Genomic DNA, 18,233 nt, shown 5'->3' on the forward strand with positions numbered 1-18,233 from the left:
AAGAACTGAACGAGGATTTCAGCTATGCCCATTGTAAAGGAGATAGGATTGGAGTTTCAGTCCAGCCAAGTTAACTCCCTGCTAGAAAAACAACAACACTCTTCAAAGGGATACAATAGAATCCAGAGTCTCTATAACTATCATTCATGGTTTCCAGTACACAATTTAAAAAATCATGAGATTTGAATAGGAAAATGTAATCCATATATGACCAAAAACAGGCAGTAGAAACTATCCCAAAGGTGTTGCAATTAGCAGACAAGGATAAGAAAGCAGCTATTATAAAGATGATCATAGTGGTAAAGAAAAATATTCTCATAATGAATGAACAGATGTTGAAACTCAGCAGAGAAATGGAAATTACAAAAAAGAACCAAATAGGAAGATGAAATAAAAAAATACTTTTGAGTTTACTGGTAGATTAGAAATAGTAGAAGAAACATGAAGATAGAGCAATAGAAATTATCTAGCCTGAAGAAAACAATGTAAAAATTTTGAAGAAAAATGAAGAAAGCCTTATGATCTGTGAGATGATTGCCTCCCCAGCAGAGAGGGGAGAGAAGAAAAATTAAATGAGGCAGAAAGACAAATCAACAAGTAATAGCATAAAACTTAAACAATTTGGTGGAAAATCTAAAATTTTAAATTGAAGAAAAGTCAGCAAACTCACAAAATAAAATACAAAATAAAACCATACATAGGCACATGATAGTCAAGCTGCTAAAATCCAAAGATAAAAAGAAAAACTTGAAAGCAGTCAGGGAGATACAGGGGAAGACATTACATACAGGGAGAAATAATGTGAATGATGAATGATATATTATCAAAAACAAAAGAGACAAATCAACAACAAAATGTCATCTTTCAAGTGCAGAAAGAAAACCCAAAAGTCAACACAGGATTCTATATTTAGCAGAACTCACTTTCAAAAAGGAAGCAGAAGCCACAATAATATACTGCACAACTATTAGGTGGCTAAAATAAAAAATAAAATTGTAAATACCAATAAAATTGCAAATAGCAAGTGCTGGTGAGGACTATGAGCAATTAGAACTGGGCATGCAACATGATAGTTGCATTCGGAAAACAGTTTAGCAGGTTTTTATAATTAAACATACACTTATTATGTGACTCAGATATCTCACTCCTAGGGATTTACTGAAGCAAATTGAAAACTAACGTTTAAACAAAAATCTTTGTGTGAATCATCATAGCCATTTTATTCATAATTGCCAAAAGCTGGAAATAAACTAAATGTCCTTCATCAGGTGAATGGAGAAAGAAACTGTGGTGCATCCGGACATTAGAATACAAATTGGCAATAAAAAGGATAGACTCTTGATTCACACAACAAGATGCATGAATCTTGGATGCATTTCTCTAAGTGAAGGAAGCCAGATTCAAAAGGCTATATGCTATTATTCCATTTATATGACTCTCTAGAAAAGGCAGAATTACAGGGATGGAAAATGATCAGTGGTTGCCAAGGGATGGAGTGGGGGAAGGGGTTGACTATGAAGAGACAGTATGAGAGAATTTTGGGGGTGAATAAAACAGCTCTGTATGGTATTGTGGAGGTGGATACACGACCATAAAGTTGTCAAAACCCGTAGAACTGTACACCGCAAAGAGTGAATTTTACTCTGCAAATTTTACAAATCGATCAGGATGCTGGGGAACTCAGATGGAATGCAGTGACAAATGAATCTCACTGTATTACAAGCATGTGACATAACCACACAGAAGGGGTGGGGATGAAAGGTCCTGACCTAAGTAACTTTGGAAGACAGTGTTTTGATGGGATACTGTAAAACTAAAGTACTGGACACAAACACTGTACTCTAGGTGGTAAATTTGTTTTTCATATGGGTATGGATTAGCAATTCTGAAACTAGTTGACACATTAGTAAATATGTTGTAGATAACTGGAGTTAAGTTACTCACTGTTGGTGAAAGAAGTGACAAATAAACAAAAGGACAATGCTAGAATAAATTCTGTGGTGCTGGATTGGAGTTGGAAGTATCAGTATGAATCCACATCTCTTTTAATATATCTATCCAAATAGATAGATAGATTGATAGATAGATTGAAAGATCTATAGATAGATGTGTATATCTGAGTTTATATTCATACATACATTTCCAAGCTCTGCTGAGAGGGTCTAGAAGCAGTGACACTCTAGTATCAATGAGCACACCTATCTCCCTGATCTTGGTTTCTAAATATCATTCTCCAATAAAAAGAACCAGGTATTCTTGGAGGAATGGCTGATTCTAGGGCTGGAGATGGAAAATACAAGGTGAGCCTGCAGCATCTTGTAGTGCCAGAAAGTAGGAAAGTGCTTTAAAAAAAACACAGAAAATGATGAGATGTGTCAAAACGAATCAATCTGAAAGACATCCCAGTGGCTCAAGCTGGAAAACTGTGAGCAACAAAAGAAATAATGATAGCGTTGGATTATTATCCAGAGAATAAAATAAATATCCATGAGTCTATACTGATATAAAAAAGATTAAATGAGAAAGGAAGGAAAGGAAGAAAGAAAGAAAAAAGGGGGAAAAAAAGAATGAGAGAAAGAGAGAAAGAAAGGAAGAAGGAAGGGAGAGGGAGGGGGGGAATCTTCCTCACAGAATTCCAAATAATAAATGCGGCTGGATAGCAGGAAATAGAAAATCGCCACTAGAACACCACAGTAATAATTACTGTGGGCAAGACTGACTGATGAATGCAAAAACTGTGGGTGAAACTTAAGAAGAAACAGTACATTTGCAGAACCTCAAAGCATCTACCTCCAAATACTTAACTTTTTTTCTCTTAATTTCTTTAAAAGACTTATGACTATTTAAAGCGAAAATTATAACACTGTACTGTGGGATTTATAACATGGGTAGATGTAAAATTTATGACACCAATAGCACAAAGGACAGACAGAGGTAAATGGAACTGTTCTGTAGCAAGGCTTCCATGTTTTACATTGATTAAACTGGTGCACTATTGAGTCTAGGTAGGCTGTGATATGTTAAAGATGCATATTGTAATCTGGATCAACCACTAAAAACTGCAAAGGTGTGTCACTTAAATGCTAATAAAGGAATCAAACAGCACACAAAAGCGTTTATATAAGAGTGTTCACAGGAGATGACCCGCACATCCCCAGGAGGAAGATGAGAGCCCCGGGGGGCATCCACAGAGCAGAACGCCCTCAGTCGAGCCAAGGAGCAAACGCTGACACACACATGCTGGGTGAGTCTCATCTACCTCGTGCTGAGGGAGGCAAGCTGGACAGAAAACAACACACGTGGGAGGATTTCAGCCAAGATGAACCTATGGTGAAAAAACCAGAACAGTGGTTGCCTCGGGGGAAGGAAAAAATTGCCTGGGAAGGAACAGGAAGTTTTCTGGGGGTGATGGAAATATTCTATTGTTAAAGGCATGAAGGTTACATGAGCATGTTAATTTGCCAAAACTGTACGGTTGATATTTCTGCCTTTCAGTGTGCATACATCTTACCCCACACACACACAAAGGGCTAAAAGAATAACAAAGTGAGGTGGGAATGGGATGGAGCATGGAGAAACAAAAATGGCAGATGATTAGTAGTTGTTGAAGCTGGGTGACGGGCCTACTATGCTATTTTGTTTATTTTGTATATTGTTTAAATTGTTCTGTAATAAAACATTTGTGTAAGAAGACAAACTTGATATACAGTGTTCACTGGTAAGATACTGGTTATCTTTGGGGAGGAAGGAGAGAGAAAGGGATTGTCGGGGTGTGATGAAGCTGGTGCTAGTTCTTAGTCACACAAGTGTGTTCACTTTGTAATAATTCTTTGAGGTTTACATGGATGACTTCTGCATATATTTCTGTACGCACGTTATACATCAATAAACATTTTAAATCCTGCATATTTGCACAAAGATACTAACTCATTATCTCAGACTAACAGCAGTGTTTTGTTTTAAAGTGGAACACGTTCACTCATGACACCATCAGATGGATTTTCCTACTCCCAAGTATCTATTAATGTCCTCACCCTTGTGTGGCCCCATGGGTCTTTCCATTTTTGCCTCAGTTTGGCAAATGGCACGGCTTTGAGTTTCTATGATGCAATCTTTTTCCAGCAAAGCCCACTCCCATGATGATACTCACCAAGGCCTCGACACCTAGCACGGTGCCGTGTTCACAGCATGCACTCAAGACCTGTGGGACTGGGTTGAATGAGGAACAAAACGAGGAGCACATGATGTTCATAACTTATGTCTAGGTGCCATATCATGACTTAGGAAATTGGTAGGGTTTTTCTATAGATTTGCTATGACTTCTAATTTTTCCTATTTAAAACAATGGGAAATAGGGTCTCAGAGTTCGTTCTCAGAGAAAGTCTGACATTTCAGGCACAGATTACTGACAACTATTAATGGCATATGACTTTCCCATCTCATCTTAGTTTTAAGTTTTTAATTCCTTACTTTGGAAATGACCTAACTTTGCTTCTTCTAAATCTTGTAGTAATACTGATGCTCCAGAAAGTCGGGCCACGGATATCCTGCTGTTGTGCATCCTCCCTGCAAAGAAGTGGAGCTGTGCATCCACCAGTCAGAGAGGCGTGTGGTGCTGTAGTATTTGGAGTCAATCAGAGAAGCTAAATGGAAAAATGACTTCAGAGAGTTATCACCATAACCTCCCACAGCAACAAATTATTTTTCTTCATTATTTTGTGATTCTCAGGATATATTTAAAAAGCGATATTAAAACTGGTTCCCAGGAGCCAGCCCTATAGTAGAGCAGAAATTGCATATTACACTCCTAGACAAACTTGCCTAACATTGTGGGAAGGACGAACAGGAAGTTTCAGTGCTGTTGCCTGTGTTAACGAGGCCAAGAGGTCCACACTGGGATAAGGAAGTCCAGTGAACAAGCCTGTGTGCAGCGTTGGAGAAGGGGAGAGCGTGTGGTCCCCTGAAGTGGCTTAGGGGTCACTTACCAGTGCACCTGAGTTTCCCATCTGTATATGCAGGAATTGGGGCTGTCCACTGTGATGTTTTCTCCTTTTTATGACATGGCTCACGGCAGTCCTTCTAAGATGCCTGACCAAGGTATGGGCCCTTCAGGCAGGCGGGGTCCAAAGGGATGATCTCTGCAGTAACCCTGACAACGGGGTCCAGAGGGAGGATCATGGCAGCCTGGAGGGATGGAGGGGATGGTAGGACAGGTGGCCTTGAAAAGGCAAATTCCAGGATCCCAGGCACCCGGTATTTCCATTTTAGATATCGAATTTACATTTAAAATAGTGACCAGGGAGCTTCCACTAGGGCTGCAAGCATCCTCAGCAAGAGCCAGGCTGGTGAGCCCCACCCCTACCTGAGTACTGGACTCAAGGGATGCAGTCCAACCTCACTGCGCATACTCTGGGGAGTGCGCAAGGCATGGCGGGTGGGTGTGGTATAGAGAATAGGCGGGGTAGTGGGTGGGGTCAAGAAGAAGAGGATTGGGGCCCAGGGGCGGAGGGACAAGGCAGGAGTTGGGGCCCCTAGCTGTGCATGCTGGGAGCTTTTGTCTCTTAACTGCTGCCAGCCGTCAGCCTGCAGGGCTGCAGGACTACAACTCCCAGGATGCTCTGGGCACGGGGCGGTGCCAAGCCCTGGGGGGGAGGAACAGGGTGGTGTGCGCTTGGCCAAGGGCCAAACCGCCATTGGCTGCGAATACTTGTCCTGCACCCGTTGCACGTGGACTGAGCCCCGGAGGGATGTGACAGGACGAGCGGGACCAGGGAGTTAGGAGGGTGTGGCGGCTGCATGGGCAGCCGAGGGCCTGCAGCGTGCAACTGCTTTTGTCCAAAATTGAAGCCAGACTCACCCCTCTTCCACACCGCCTCCCTCCGTGGCTTGATTCCTCCTCCTACCTGCATCCCTGTGGGTCTTTCCACAGCCTCCTACCTAGTCCAGGGCCAGGTTCTTCTCTAAAAATGCTTATGGGCACTGGTTTGACATCCCAGAAACTTTCCACTTTGCCTGCTGCCCTCTGCCTTCTCCAGCCAAAGTGCCATCATTTCAGCAGCTTTTGGGAGAAATTCGCCCTTGTGGCCGCTCTTGCAAGCACAACTTAAGAGCTTTGCAGGGTGGTAACAGTGGCTGTTGCTTGCCTTTTTTGCCGATGTGGAAGTTGAGGCATCCTTGAGGTTAATCATTGGTTTCCCCAGGATCTGCTAAGAGTGGAGGAGAGCAACCCAATTCCCAGGCAAGTATCTAGTAGGCCGTTTTCACCAACACATTCCAGTGCAGAGGCCTCTGAAACAGCATCCTTAAGATGAGAATAGCTTAAGCATTTTGCCCTTTAGATTGATCACCTAATCTCAGCCCAGGCATGAGTGGCCAGTCTCTCAGGGACACAGGTGATGACTCTGATTCCTCAGGAAGAGACCAGTGGTCCACCTTTGGGAGAGGGATGTGTAAGGTAGACAGCACTTGGGCAGCATTTGAAACCCGTCAGCTTTAACATCTCTGCTTTGGATTCCGGCAAAGTTCCCGGATAAACACACCCAGGGATAATCAGATGTACCGTATTCTTTAAAAATTGATTAGAATAGTGAAAGGAACAGAGCATAAAATATCCTTCTTATTTGCAAAAGATGAAATGCAAGCAAGATCTTCTTGTTAATTTTTTTCTGCTCACTCTCTTGGCTGTACTGTACGCTTGAATGCAGAAACAAAAAATTTGAATTGCCAAATTCTCTTTTCCTGAGATTAGTAAATTGACTTAAAAGTTTTATTGAAACCTGTGGAGGAAGGGTTAGCAACTTTCATGACTTATGTCCTCCCTAAAAATCTGGGCATTGATCTACATGAAAAAAAGTCCTTGTTTATATTACACATCCCAATAGGTTACATTTCCGATTCCTGAATGTGGGATATTATCAAAACAACTGAAAAACCTAGCCATGGAAATGGACCCTGTCATTATGTGAAGAATTTGCCTCTTTATGAATTAATGACACATGAATTCTTTAACATTTTTGTAAAGAATGGACAAGAAACTCTGTGGTGACTCTGAATGTGGCAAGGCAGGGAATTCTCATTAGACCACATCCTCGGGTTCTTCTCTCGTGTTCAATAGGCCCTGGTGATAGTCCTTGTGGTCAGGTGCAGCCCCGCTCCCCATCCCCCGGTGTTCCATCCTAACCTGGCCTGTGCCCTCTTCAGGGGGTTCTGATGACACTCGTCCATAAGGGTTGGAAGGAGACATTGTAACATGAGGATAGTCATCATCTTAAAACAAGAATTAGTGGAGAGGAAAGTTTCAGGGTCTGTGTGCTCTGATGCACTGCTGTTGGGGTGTGGCTGCAGTGACCACTGTGCTCCCAGCAGTCCCCACAATGGCTTTCTCAGATGTTTGATCTCCTGGCGCAATCACAGCAGCTGTTGACAGAGCTGGGCTCTCGTCGTGGTTCAATGTCTTCCATCAGATTTTGTGGCTCTGACCCTCCTCTGCTCGCCCCTTTCCCATTCCTATCTGCTGTGTTGATTGCTTTGTAGTTGTTTCCTAGGAGCCACTGTGTGTAACTGTATTTCACAGTGTCTTTAGGGACCCACCCTCACTACACGAGTCACTGTACAACAGCCCCTTATCCTGGTGTAGCCCGTGTCCATCATCTCCAGTGGAGCTGTGAAGAACCCTGCTTACTTGGAGCTCCTCTCATTCTCATGCTGCTGGGGCTGTTACGAAGCTGGGCATCTCGTCTTTGGTCTCATCAAGGTTATTCTTTTCATCGATTATTTTGAAGTCAGATACGACTTTGTTAATAATGTGGACACTGGCTGTCACAGGCACTTTTATGTATCTTCCCCAACAGCTCTGTGAAGTAGGCCTGTGATCCCCATTTTACAGGGGGGGGACACTGAGGCTCAGATAGGTCGAGTAGCTTCCTTCACTTCACAAAATTTCTTGGTACATTTTGAGTCTCCACCTGGAACTCCGCCTCTCAGATGTGTGCACTTAGTTGGTGTTTCACTTTGTGCCTCTCTGCCAGCCTCCCCAAAGGCACACGCCCCATCCTGAGTCCATTATCTGCTTGATGGCAGTCACCCTGCACAAACAGACCTCCGGCAGGGAGTGGACTAGTGGGGCTTGGTCCTCCGGCTTACCCTGGGATGGTTCTAGGTTTATTGCGAGTGCTGGAGCAGTGGAAGATACTGACCGTCACTAGCCTGGAAGGTTTGTTACGTAGAAATACTCCACTGACTTTTTGCAGGTGTCATGTCTTCTTTGTCTTCATTGCTCCTCTGGGCTTTCTCTTACAGTCCATGCTGTGCAGTAACATACAGTACAGAGACTGGTGAACATAATACTGTTGCCCTGCACCAAACGGTCACATCACTCATTTTTCTAATTATGAAAGAAATACATACTGTTAAAAATGTGAACTTACACAGATCTGTATAAAGTGAAACCCTCCCCTTTCAGCCCCTTCCCTGAAAACTCACTCCCCTACTCAGAGGGGACTGTTGTTAACAGGGTGGGGTTTATTCTTCTGGACATTTCCTATGAATTTATAAATACACATAAAGTTTTTTAATATAAATTACATAACTACATCATTTTGCAATTTGCTGTTTCCCAAACCATATATCATAGACGTCTCCCCTTATCAGTGCACATTATTCTAACTTACCATTTTAGATGTTTTAGAGGTATTCCAAAGAACAGGAATACCATAATCTGTTTACTTCTTCTTTGATAGAAATGGGATTACATCCTGTTTCACTGTTATACATAACGCTGCAGTAAGATCCTTGTATGAAATTTATTACACTGCTCTTCAACTGCTCACTTTGCTTTGTTTCCTTTTAGTGAGAGACTATGATATATTTTTATGGGAATTATTTTATAGGGAAATTAATTTTATCACTGAATAAAGACATTTATGGGGAAACTGGACTTCAAGGTCATCCATCTCAGTATTCTAGAGAAAAATCTTGAAACTTAGACGGTATTATGCTTGCTCCATCACATTCTAACAAGTCATGTTAACAATTTAAGTTGAATGTTTGAATACCCTCTACTCTCTCTGTTCAGAAGGATGACTTTTTCTTGTCTTTAAAACTTCTGACTCCAGGGGCTCTCAGTTGGACTTCAGAGAGGCTAAGATATTGGTGTCGTATCTGTTTCTCTTCAGATGTAGGCTGAATGGTCCAAAGATTATAGAATTGAACATGGTCCAATCAATATATATGATTTGGGTCAAAAATTCAAAGTAATGAACCCAAGATAGGAATCTATAACTTTGGTTCTTAATAAAGAATTTCCTCTGAGTGCCTGCCTGGTGGCGCAAGTGGTTTAGTGCGTGCATTCCGCTGCGGCGGCACAGCGTTTGCCGGTTCGGATCCCAGGCGCACACCGACGCACTGCTTGTTAAGCCATGCTGTGGCAGCGTCCCATATAAAGTAGAGGAGGATGGGCACGGATGCTAGCCCAGGGCCGGTCTTCCTCAGTTAAAAAGGGGGGGATTGACATTGGATGTTAGCTCAGGGCTCATCCTCCTCACAAAAAAAAAAAAAAAAACAAAACAGAACTTCCTTTGATATCCTCAAGTCTCTGTGATTACTAGTAAAAACTCACCTATGGGTGAAGAGATTTGGTTCTGCTGGCAATGTCTGGCTTGAACATCCATAGTTAAGCCTGCCACATCCGTAGGTAGATTAGACTTGACCTCTTGAGGACCTCTGCCCTTGGTCTTTGACCTGGGAAAAATAAAAATTTTAAAAAGCTGCTGTTATTAGCACTCAATGCTAGAAATGCCCATTAAAGAGTGAGTTTGATTTGGTAAACCAAAGGGAATATAAGCAAAACAAAGTCTTTAATATCTATAAAATTTCAAACAATTTTAATTTTTTAAAATGTAACTCTGTGTTTGCCACAGTGCAAACTGTGTATATAGGAATGAAATATCTCTCTGTCCATTTCTTAAGTTGTTTCCATTGAGTTGATGGATTTATCCTCTAATCCGGATTCCAAGTGTGAAAGAACATCTTGGTCCTTCAAAGAAAAGCAGCCATTTAAATTTGATTTTCTTTTAGCTCGGCATCCTACAAGTTTGAGGAATAAATGATCATGTAATGATACAATGATTTTGAAATCTAATTGTTAATTAGAGGGGTGTAAGGGATGACTGAATGGTGGTTCATCCGCATGGTCAGGGGTATTATACACATAGACGTGTAAACACGATTCAGGAAGCTGCTTCAGCCCCGTGACATCCCTGAGAACCACAGTTCAAGGAGGATCTAGGCACACAGCTGTCTGCCTCCATCTCCTGGGTAACATGTAGATCCAGCTGTCTTGAAAGTGGCTTTAGAGCAGCTATCTGTTTTTCCCCTTCCTTCTCTCCAGCTTATCTCAAACAGTCTTGACTATCATATTTTAAAGTAAGACCAATTATAGTTATTTACATGGGTTTCTTGTTCATTATTGCAGAGTAATAATCAGGCATACCATTAAATATCATTTAATTGACCTAATTAAATTTGTTGTACCTTATAATTGATTAGAACACTAAGTTTAGTTTAGAGTTTGATATTCACCAAATGTGTTAATCTGCTTACAACTGCCATGTGCTTCACTCCTCTTAGAAGTGTATATTTGGCCCATCACAAGATTTTAATGAATCAAATCATCATAAATTAAGATAATGTACTGTCTTTTGGATGATCGGGAGGCATATGAGTCCATTTTGGAAATATGCCCATCTGTCTTTTCTCTCCACGGGAAGTTTCTGGTCACTAGGTCTCCAGGTGACTTGCACAAGCCCTAGGTCTGTAATAGCTTGGTGCCTCTCCTTATACTTGGGGTAGAAATAAAAGAGGTCAGAGAGACTTATTAAAGATTTGGTTGCATGAAGTTTTCTATGAAGACCATCCATGCATATTCTTCTGGGTAGCTCTCTGTTCCTAAGACTACTAGTTACTTAAAGGGCTTGTCATGAACTGTGAAAGGTCTGATATTTTACCTTACCTGCAAGCTAATAAGTCAGCCTACCATGGTCTTATAGATGTTGGCAAAAGACATGAGACCCGTGGGTCAGAGACAAAGGACTTAATGACACAGCAATGGCGGTGGCCAGAATATCAGCATTTGCACCAGTTCACTAAATCCCACTTCCTACAGGGTGATACACAGTGGGCCAGGTGACATGCAGAGGGTTGCAAGAACTCAGAGCTTAAGGAACTCAAATCTTTGATAATGGGCAGGAAGTCTGCTGACCTTTGCCCCAGGAAGGAGTGTTATTTTTATTATACTGGGCAGTAAGCAAGCCTGCCCTTTGCACCAGAGGAGGTCACTATTTCTGTCTTCCAGGGCTGATGGCTCTACACACATCCTTGAAAAGATAACCTGGTTTTACTGGCTTTCAAAGATAAGCTTGAATGAGAATCGATCATCATACAGTTCTTCTGTTTCCTCTATTGAGATTGTGCAAATATGCTCTTTTCTCTGTGAAGTTCACTAACTTTATTCACACATAAGGGATGCTTTTGGTTTTATTTATTAAGTTGAGATTGTCTTATTAGAGCAAATGATGAAACTATTATGGGTTGGATCTGAAAGTATGCTTTTCCAGGAAAAATGTGAAAGATCAGTGCTCACAGAACTTTGCCACAAGGAGCTGATAGCAACTTAAATGATTTTAATTTGAATACTGTTTTGTACAACTTTCTTCCATCTTACTTCATCCTCTCTGCTTCCAGTAACTCTCATATGGGAATGGGGCAGTTTCAGGGATTCACTGAACTCATTTACAATATTCAAATGGTTTTCTCTGTTATATTTTTTTATTGAGGTAAAGTTGACATACAACATTATATTAGTCTCAGCGGTACACCGTAATGATTCAATGTTTGTATATATGTTGAAATTATCACCACAATAAGTCCAGTTAACATCCGTCCCCATACTTGGTTACAAATTTTTCTATCTTGTGATGAGGACACGGTGTATTTCAAGATGCAGAAGAATCAACGATTATATCATACTTTTCCATATACAGCTTGATGAATTTGGACATAAGTATACACCCTGGAGACTGTCACCACCATCAAGGCCAAAAACATATCCGTCACCTCCCAAAGTTTTCTCTCACCTCCTTTATTACTATTATTCTGTGGTAAGAACTCTTAATGTCTACTCTATTAGCAAATGTGACGTATGCAAGCTGTAGCTTGTTAGCTGTAGGCACTATGCTTGTCCTAAATCTCCAGAACTTATTTATCTTGATAACTGAAATTTTGTATCCTTTAACCATCAGCTCTTCATTTCTCCATCCCCCCAGCCCCTGGTAACCACCATTCTAACCTCTGCTTGTATGAGTTTGACTATTTTACATTCCACATATAAGTGAGTATTTGTCTTTCTCTGTCGGCTTTATTTCACTTAGCATCATGTCTTCTAGGTCCATCCATGTTGTCAAAAATGGCAGGAATTCCTTCTTTTTTCAAGGTTGACTAATATTCCATTTCTTTATGCTTCATCCATCAGTGACATTTAGGTTAGTTCCGTATCTTGGTTATTGTGAATTAGCTGCAATGAACATTAGAGTGCAGGTATGTCTTTGAGACCCTGATTTCAATTCCTGTTGGTATATACCAGAAATGGCATTGCTGGATCACATGCAAGTTTTAATTTTTGGAGGAACCTCCATACTGTTTTCCATGATGGCTGTACTAGTTTACATTCCCACAAGGGTTCCTTTTCTCCACATCCCCACCAACATTTGCCATCTTTAGTTTTTTTGATAATCGCCATCTCAACAGGTGTGAAGTGATAGCTCATTGTGGTTTTGATTTGCATTCCCTGATTAGTGATGCCGAACATCTTTTCATACACCTCTTGGCCACTTGTACGTCTTCATTGGAAAAAATCTATTCTGGTCCCTTGCCCATTTTTTAAATTGATTTGTCTTTTCGTTATTGAGCCGACACAAAAAAAGAGAACAAAATTTCCAGGCATTATGGGTGCTTCCCAGTTGATGCAGATGGTTTTGTATTTACAATGGTACCAAAAGATCATGTTTTGTGCTTTTTCTTCAGCTTGTTATAAGACCAGCAGTAGCTACGGCGTGGCAGATAATTAGGATCTTCTTGGTTTGGAGGTTTACAACATAAATGAGTGGTAGGGAATTTTTTATTATTCCAAGGAAATTATTGAGATCATAGTCCATGGAATCCAGGATTGATAGGTGTAGGAGGAAATTAAGGTGAGGATCAGTGATCTGGCATTACTTCTGAACTTGAAAGACAGGTATCTACTGTATGAGTGTTTGAATAAAAATATTAGAGATCAGGAATTTGTGTGGGTGAATGTTTCCTGAATTATTTACTTTTGAATATCACCATTTGGATTATGTGAACATCTGAGATATGGGAGTAAGTCGCTACCAGGGGCTGGTTGATAATGTCACTATTGATTTAACTTCTAAAGGAGCTATGAACACCAAGTGGTCAATGGATTAAGCAAATGAGTAGAGAGAAAACACAGAAATGGTAAGATTTGGGATTTAGTAAAGGACTGGGGACTGACTGTCCTGAGTGGGAGTGTCAGGACTTGTGCGGTTGAGAGTGACAAGGACAAGAAGAGAAGAGAAACACACTCAAACAAGGAGGGGGTGTTAACAGGATGGAGGGGGAAATGATCTGGAGGGGCCTTGAGTTTTGACCTTGAGCTTTCTGTTCTTGATGCAAATCTGCCTGATGACATCCCAGGACACAGGTCAGATCCCCAGAGGATAGAGGGAGGGTGGAAGTACAAAACAGCCAGGATAATTGTCCTAAAAAGGCAGGCTTCCTTTATCATTTGACTCAATTTCATGATTTATTTTTATAGGGTAAGAGGAAAAGAAGGATGATAGTCATGTCTTCACAGAGGAAGCAGCGTGACTGTGGGAACCAGTCCAAACCAAAGCCTGGTTTAAGCATCTTCATCCCTTTGAGGATGTCCAGTGACATATTCAAGAGGCAGGTTACTAGAATCCCATCCCATCTTGGCAATGACGGGTCTCTGGGAGGACACCTTGGACCAGCCCCACCAGGTCTGCTGGCCCGAGAGACCACAAGGACTCCAGGCCTGCAGCAGTGCAGGACAACTAGTAAGTCCTTTCAATCTTTCCAAAGCGTTGCAAAAACTTGCACCTAGTCACACAGGTGAATCCCTGCCAGGAGTGCTCGCAGGTGGTCTGCACTCCAGGTCCCATGCCCACTCCTGCCAGTCTTCAGATTTGGCAGAGATGATTCCAGGAGCTGATCTGGGCATTCCACAGCTCCACTGCCAACAATTTCTGGTGACTGAGGAAGGTATCAGGAAGGAGGAAAGGGCAGTGAGGAGCACAGGAGAGAGACTGGTGATAGCACGGATGGCGGACAGACTTGCTAGCGAGGCAGAGAAAGTGAGGGGCCAAGAAGGCCGTCCTGACAGCAGATGAAACGGAGCAGGCACCTCAGTGAGGTCTCATGGCTGCGTCGCTAATGTTTCCTTGCTTTGAGCTCTTGAAACTTTAAAATATACCGAGACTTTTCTTTTATTAAATTCTGCTGCGTGACATGGAAAATATAGACAGCAGTTTCTTTCTGAGGTGAGAGGTTGAGTTTCAGGTGAGGAGAGAAAGATCTTCCTTTTTCATGCTGTTCTCTCATTTTCTTTTACTACGTACATTATTTATTTGTACTTTCAAGTCAGCAGCGAGTTATCAACGTCACGGGATGATTCAGTTTTTCCCCTCACAGTCACAGGAAAACCTACTTAAAGTGGATTATTCTTTTTGTGTCATATTCCAATAGATTCCAAAATATTATTTCAAAAGCACTTTGATGCCTATATTCTCAAATTAGATATTTACTTCTAAGTCTCCATTTTTATGTTCTTTGTTGCATGCTACTTCAGAGTTGCATCTAAGGAAATACCAGATTTCCCTCAGTTTTTTAGATCCATATGTGTTGGAAATTTGATTCATGAAGATGGACATGGCAGCTGGGGGATCGTGCTATTATCAAAAGAGACCATTTCGGCATCAGTAATCTGACAAGAACCCACTGCTTGTTGGGATTTAATTGAATATTTGAGGGATCAAGCTTTTGCTGTTGGCACTTCTCTTTCTCTTTGGAGGGAAAGTACGGCCTTCCCATTCTTTCCATTACCAAATCATTTTCCCGGGTGGCTCTACCATGTCAGGAAGGGCCTGGGATGCCAGGAACCAGGATTCATCCTCAGCTTCTGCCTGTCCTGAGAAGGCTTCCCTGGCAGAGTCCAGCCTGTGTGTCTGGGTGACACTTGCAGCCATCAGAAAGGAGGGGATAACTCACAAGCACCAAGCAATTCCTCTGGCCCTTGTCTTACAGGGTGTTCTCGAGGGATGAGGTTCAAAATGCGACTTGGTAACCCTTTGAAAGCTCCTAGTCATGGGGTGGGTTCTTGGTGTGAGCTCAGAGCAGTGTCTGTTCACAACCAGATGGGAAGGATTTCAGCATTTTAATTGGTAAGGCTGTGTTCACGCACGTCCATGGATCATCAGTTCCGTGGCATTCCCTGCTGGACACCCCCACACCCCTGTCATGCCTCATCTTTCAAAGCTCCAAACAGGGTTCACACCCCAGCAGGTGGTTGTAATGTAACCACAGCACAAGACTGGGGAAAAAAACACAACCACTCAGGGGCGACACACTTTAAAGGTTTGGGCCAAATTGCCCAATTTGGACGAGTTGGTAATACCAACACTGAGCGTGTAAACTGGAGGATGGTCCAAGTCCATGGACCTCAGAATGACAAGGGCTCAGAAGTCACCCTGGACAGTAAGGGACAGTGTAGAGTCACTCACTGGTCGGGATTATGGTCTCTTATCCTGGGAAAGCAGAGCTCACCCGGGGTCCATCAGGCCAAGCCAGGGAGGAGGCTGGGGGCCTTCTAGGGAATTTCTGCCCTAAAGGGAATGGCTTAAGGAAGGCAGGGGTGCTGGAAATCCTGGTTCACAGGGAGCAGTCATGTTTATGTAACAAGGCCCAGCTGTAGCCTTAAAGCTGCGTCACAAAACTTTCCCCTTGGATACAAAACAAGCAGGAAAAGGAATTTGAGTCCTGGACAAGGATCCCAGCAGGATTCAAATCTAGGTCAGGGATGAACATGGAGCCCCTAGAGGGGCCTCAGGAGGGAAAATCTTGCCTGCCTTTAGTCCATTTGACCTTCCTCCGGCCTTGTCCTCTCCACGTGCACGTTTTGATCTTTTTACGTTGTTTTCCTCACTTACAGCTGATGCAATTCCAGAGATTGAACTAGAAAACTACAAGTTCCTAAAATTTGGTCAGAAGAAACCTCAACAAGAGAAGTAGGATACACTCCCTGTTCCTCCAGAACGTAGAATGGCAGCCCCTGCCTGTGGCACGACACTGTCCTGGGTAGTGCTGTTTTAAACACACCCACATTTCAGTGGTTGTTGCTCTGCCTGTGAAAGTACCTTCAACCTTTAAATCCCAAGAGAATGGGCGGGGGGCTGTGTCTGCTCCTGCAGAAGCTGAATGATACTGAAATGAACTTGTCCTCTGAGTTAGGGGGACTTGGGAGTGTCCCGACTAGTCAGGGAAGGGGCCGGCTCTTCTCCCTTCTCCTACATACAATAAGCTGATGACACAGAAGAGTTCTTGATTCAAGGAGAAATGTGAGATTCTGTGTCTCTCTTACATGCCCACAGAAAGCAACAGAACCACACCACAACTCCCAGGCTGTAAAGGGAACAGGACTTGAATATAATATTCAAATATGGCATTTATTATTTACAACAAATAACTACTGTCCCTCCCCAATGGGTGAATAGGTGCTGGGGTAGAGATGTCAGGGAGCTGGGGTGGGGTCGTCCCCTCTCTCTTGGGCTCCAGGGGGCCCCAGGAATCAGCTTACAATGCTCCCCGTCCTGTCGTGTGTGAGGAGCTGGCCCTGTGCATCGCAAGCCTCCCAGCTGTGTCCCCCCTGCTGAGGATAGGGCTGTGATCAGCCACTGGTATGGGGCTCGGTGTTGGGGCCTGGGGGCTGAGTAGAAGAGTCCGGTTATCTTGGGGGGCCTCCCTCAGAATCATGGCCCCCCACCTTGTCCCCACTGCACTGGGTGCTCCAGACCCTGTGCTCAGTGCTGTCAGCCACCAGTACCCCATTTGTCCCTGCCACAAGAGTGATCATTTAGTGTCACAGAGGGGGAAACGGAGTCTCAGGAAGCTGAAGAGAGTCACGCCAGTCACAGGACTGCTCAGTAGTGGAGCTGGGATCCCAGTGCCAGCTGTCCGATTCCCCAAGGCCACGCTTAGCCCGAAGAGTTACTGAATCTCTAGGAGTCAGTCACCCCGGCCCAGACATTCACTAACCCCTGACCTTGATGACGGCCGGTTCTTCTTGGCCTTGAGTATTCTGCTGGCCAACTAGGCCTGGGGCTCCAGCTGGCAGGACAGGCTGTAGCTACAGGACAGAGAGGCACCTGTGAGCCTACCAGGAACCACACCTCAGGTGTCCCCCCACTGACAGCCCAGCAGCTGGAGTCTGGGTGTCCCAGAGGTCGCCATGCAATAAGGCCTAGGGCTCACTGGGGGGCCACTGAGACAGGATCTCTGGACTGGCCAACAGGGAGAATCCACCCCTGCCCTCACCCAACTCCTGCCTGGCCTCACCTATCATTCTCGTTGAGCAGCTCCATGTCCTGGAACCAGGCCCCAAATTGCTCCTCGGGCTTTGGTTGTAATTCTTTACAGCCACCTGGCTGTAAAGCAGGATCTCCCTCATGACTCGGTATTCCTGGGACCAGAGGGAAGCAGAGGATGCAGACAGGGCCTGGGTGGGGGATGCTGCAGGGGCCTTGTTGGGGGTGAGGAGTGGGGCAGGGGACGAGTGCTGAACCCTCCTTCCCTCCAGTTCCATCCAGGCTCTACCTGTTCTCAGAATGGGAATAATCAGCGCCTCCTCCAGGAAGTTTTCCTTGATGCCATCCTCCCCTCAACCCACCCGCCAATTGGATGGGTCTCCCACTTGTCTGTTATCAAACTCTTCCAGTCAATGTAAGATACAGGGGGTAGAGCCAGGGACTGTTCTGTCCATAGGGTCTCTGATTTCCACCTCCTTCCCCTCCCCTGCAGGGAGTGCCACAGCTGCTCCTCAGTCCTCTTCTCAAGGTTGATCTCATTCCCCTGGAAGGCGGACAGCCAGAGTCCATCAGACAGAG

The 18,233-nt window shown here is 43.6% G+C and overlaps 1 long non-coding RNA gene across 1 annotated transcript; it reads right to left on the reverse strand.

Annotated features, from left to right (window-relative positions):
• Positions 1-3,265: 3,265 nt before the first annotated feature.
• Positions 3,266-17,879, reverse strand: LOC131412497 (uncharacterized). The gene is made up of 4 exons (XR_009221795.1): positions 17,686-17,879; positions 17,386-17,476; positions 9,617-9,738; positions 3,266-3,325 (listed from the first exon to the last, which is right to left on the reverse strand). It is a non-coding gene; the product is annotated as an uncharacterized LOC131412497 (long non-coding RNA).
• Positions 17,880-18,233: the final 354 nt, after the last annotated feature.

The sequence above is a fragment of the Diceros bicornis genome, chromosome 13, assembly GCF_020826845.1.
Source record: "Diceros bicornis minor isolate mBicDic1 chromosome 13, mDicBic1.mat.cur, whole genome shotgun sequence".
NCBI lineage: Eukaryota > Metazoa > Chordata > Mammalia > Perissodactyla > Rhinocerotidae > Diceros > Diceros bicornis.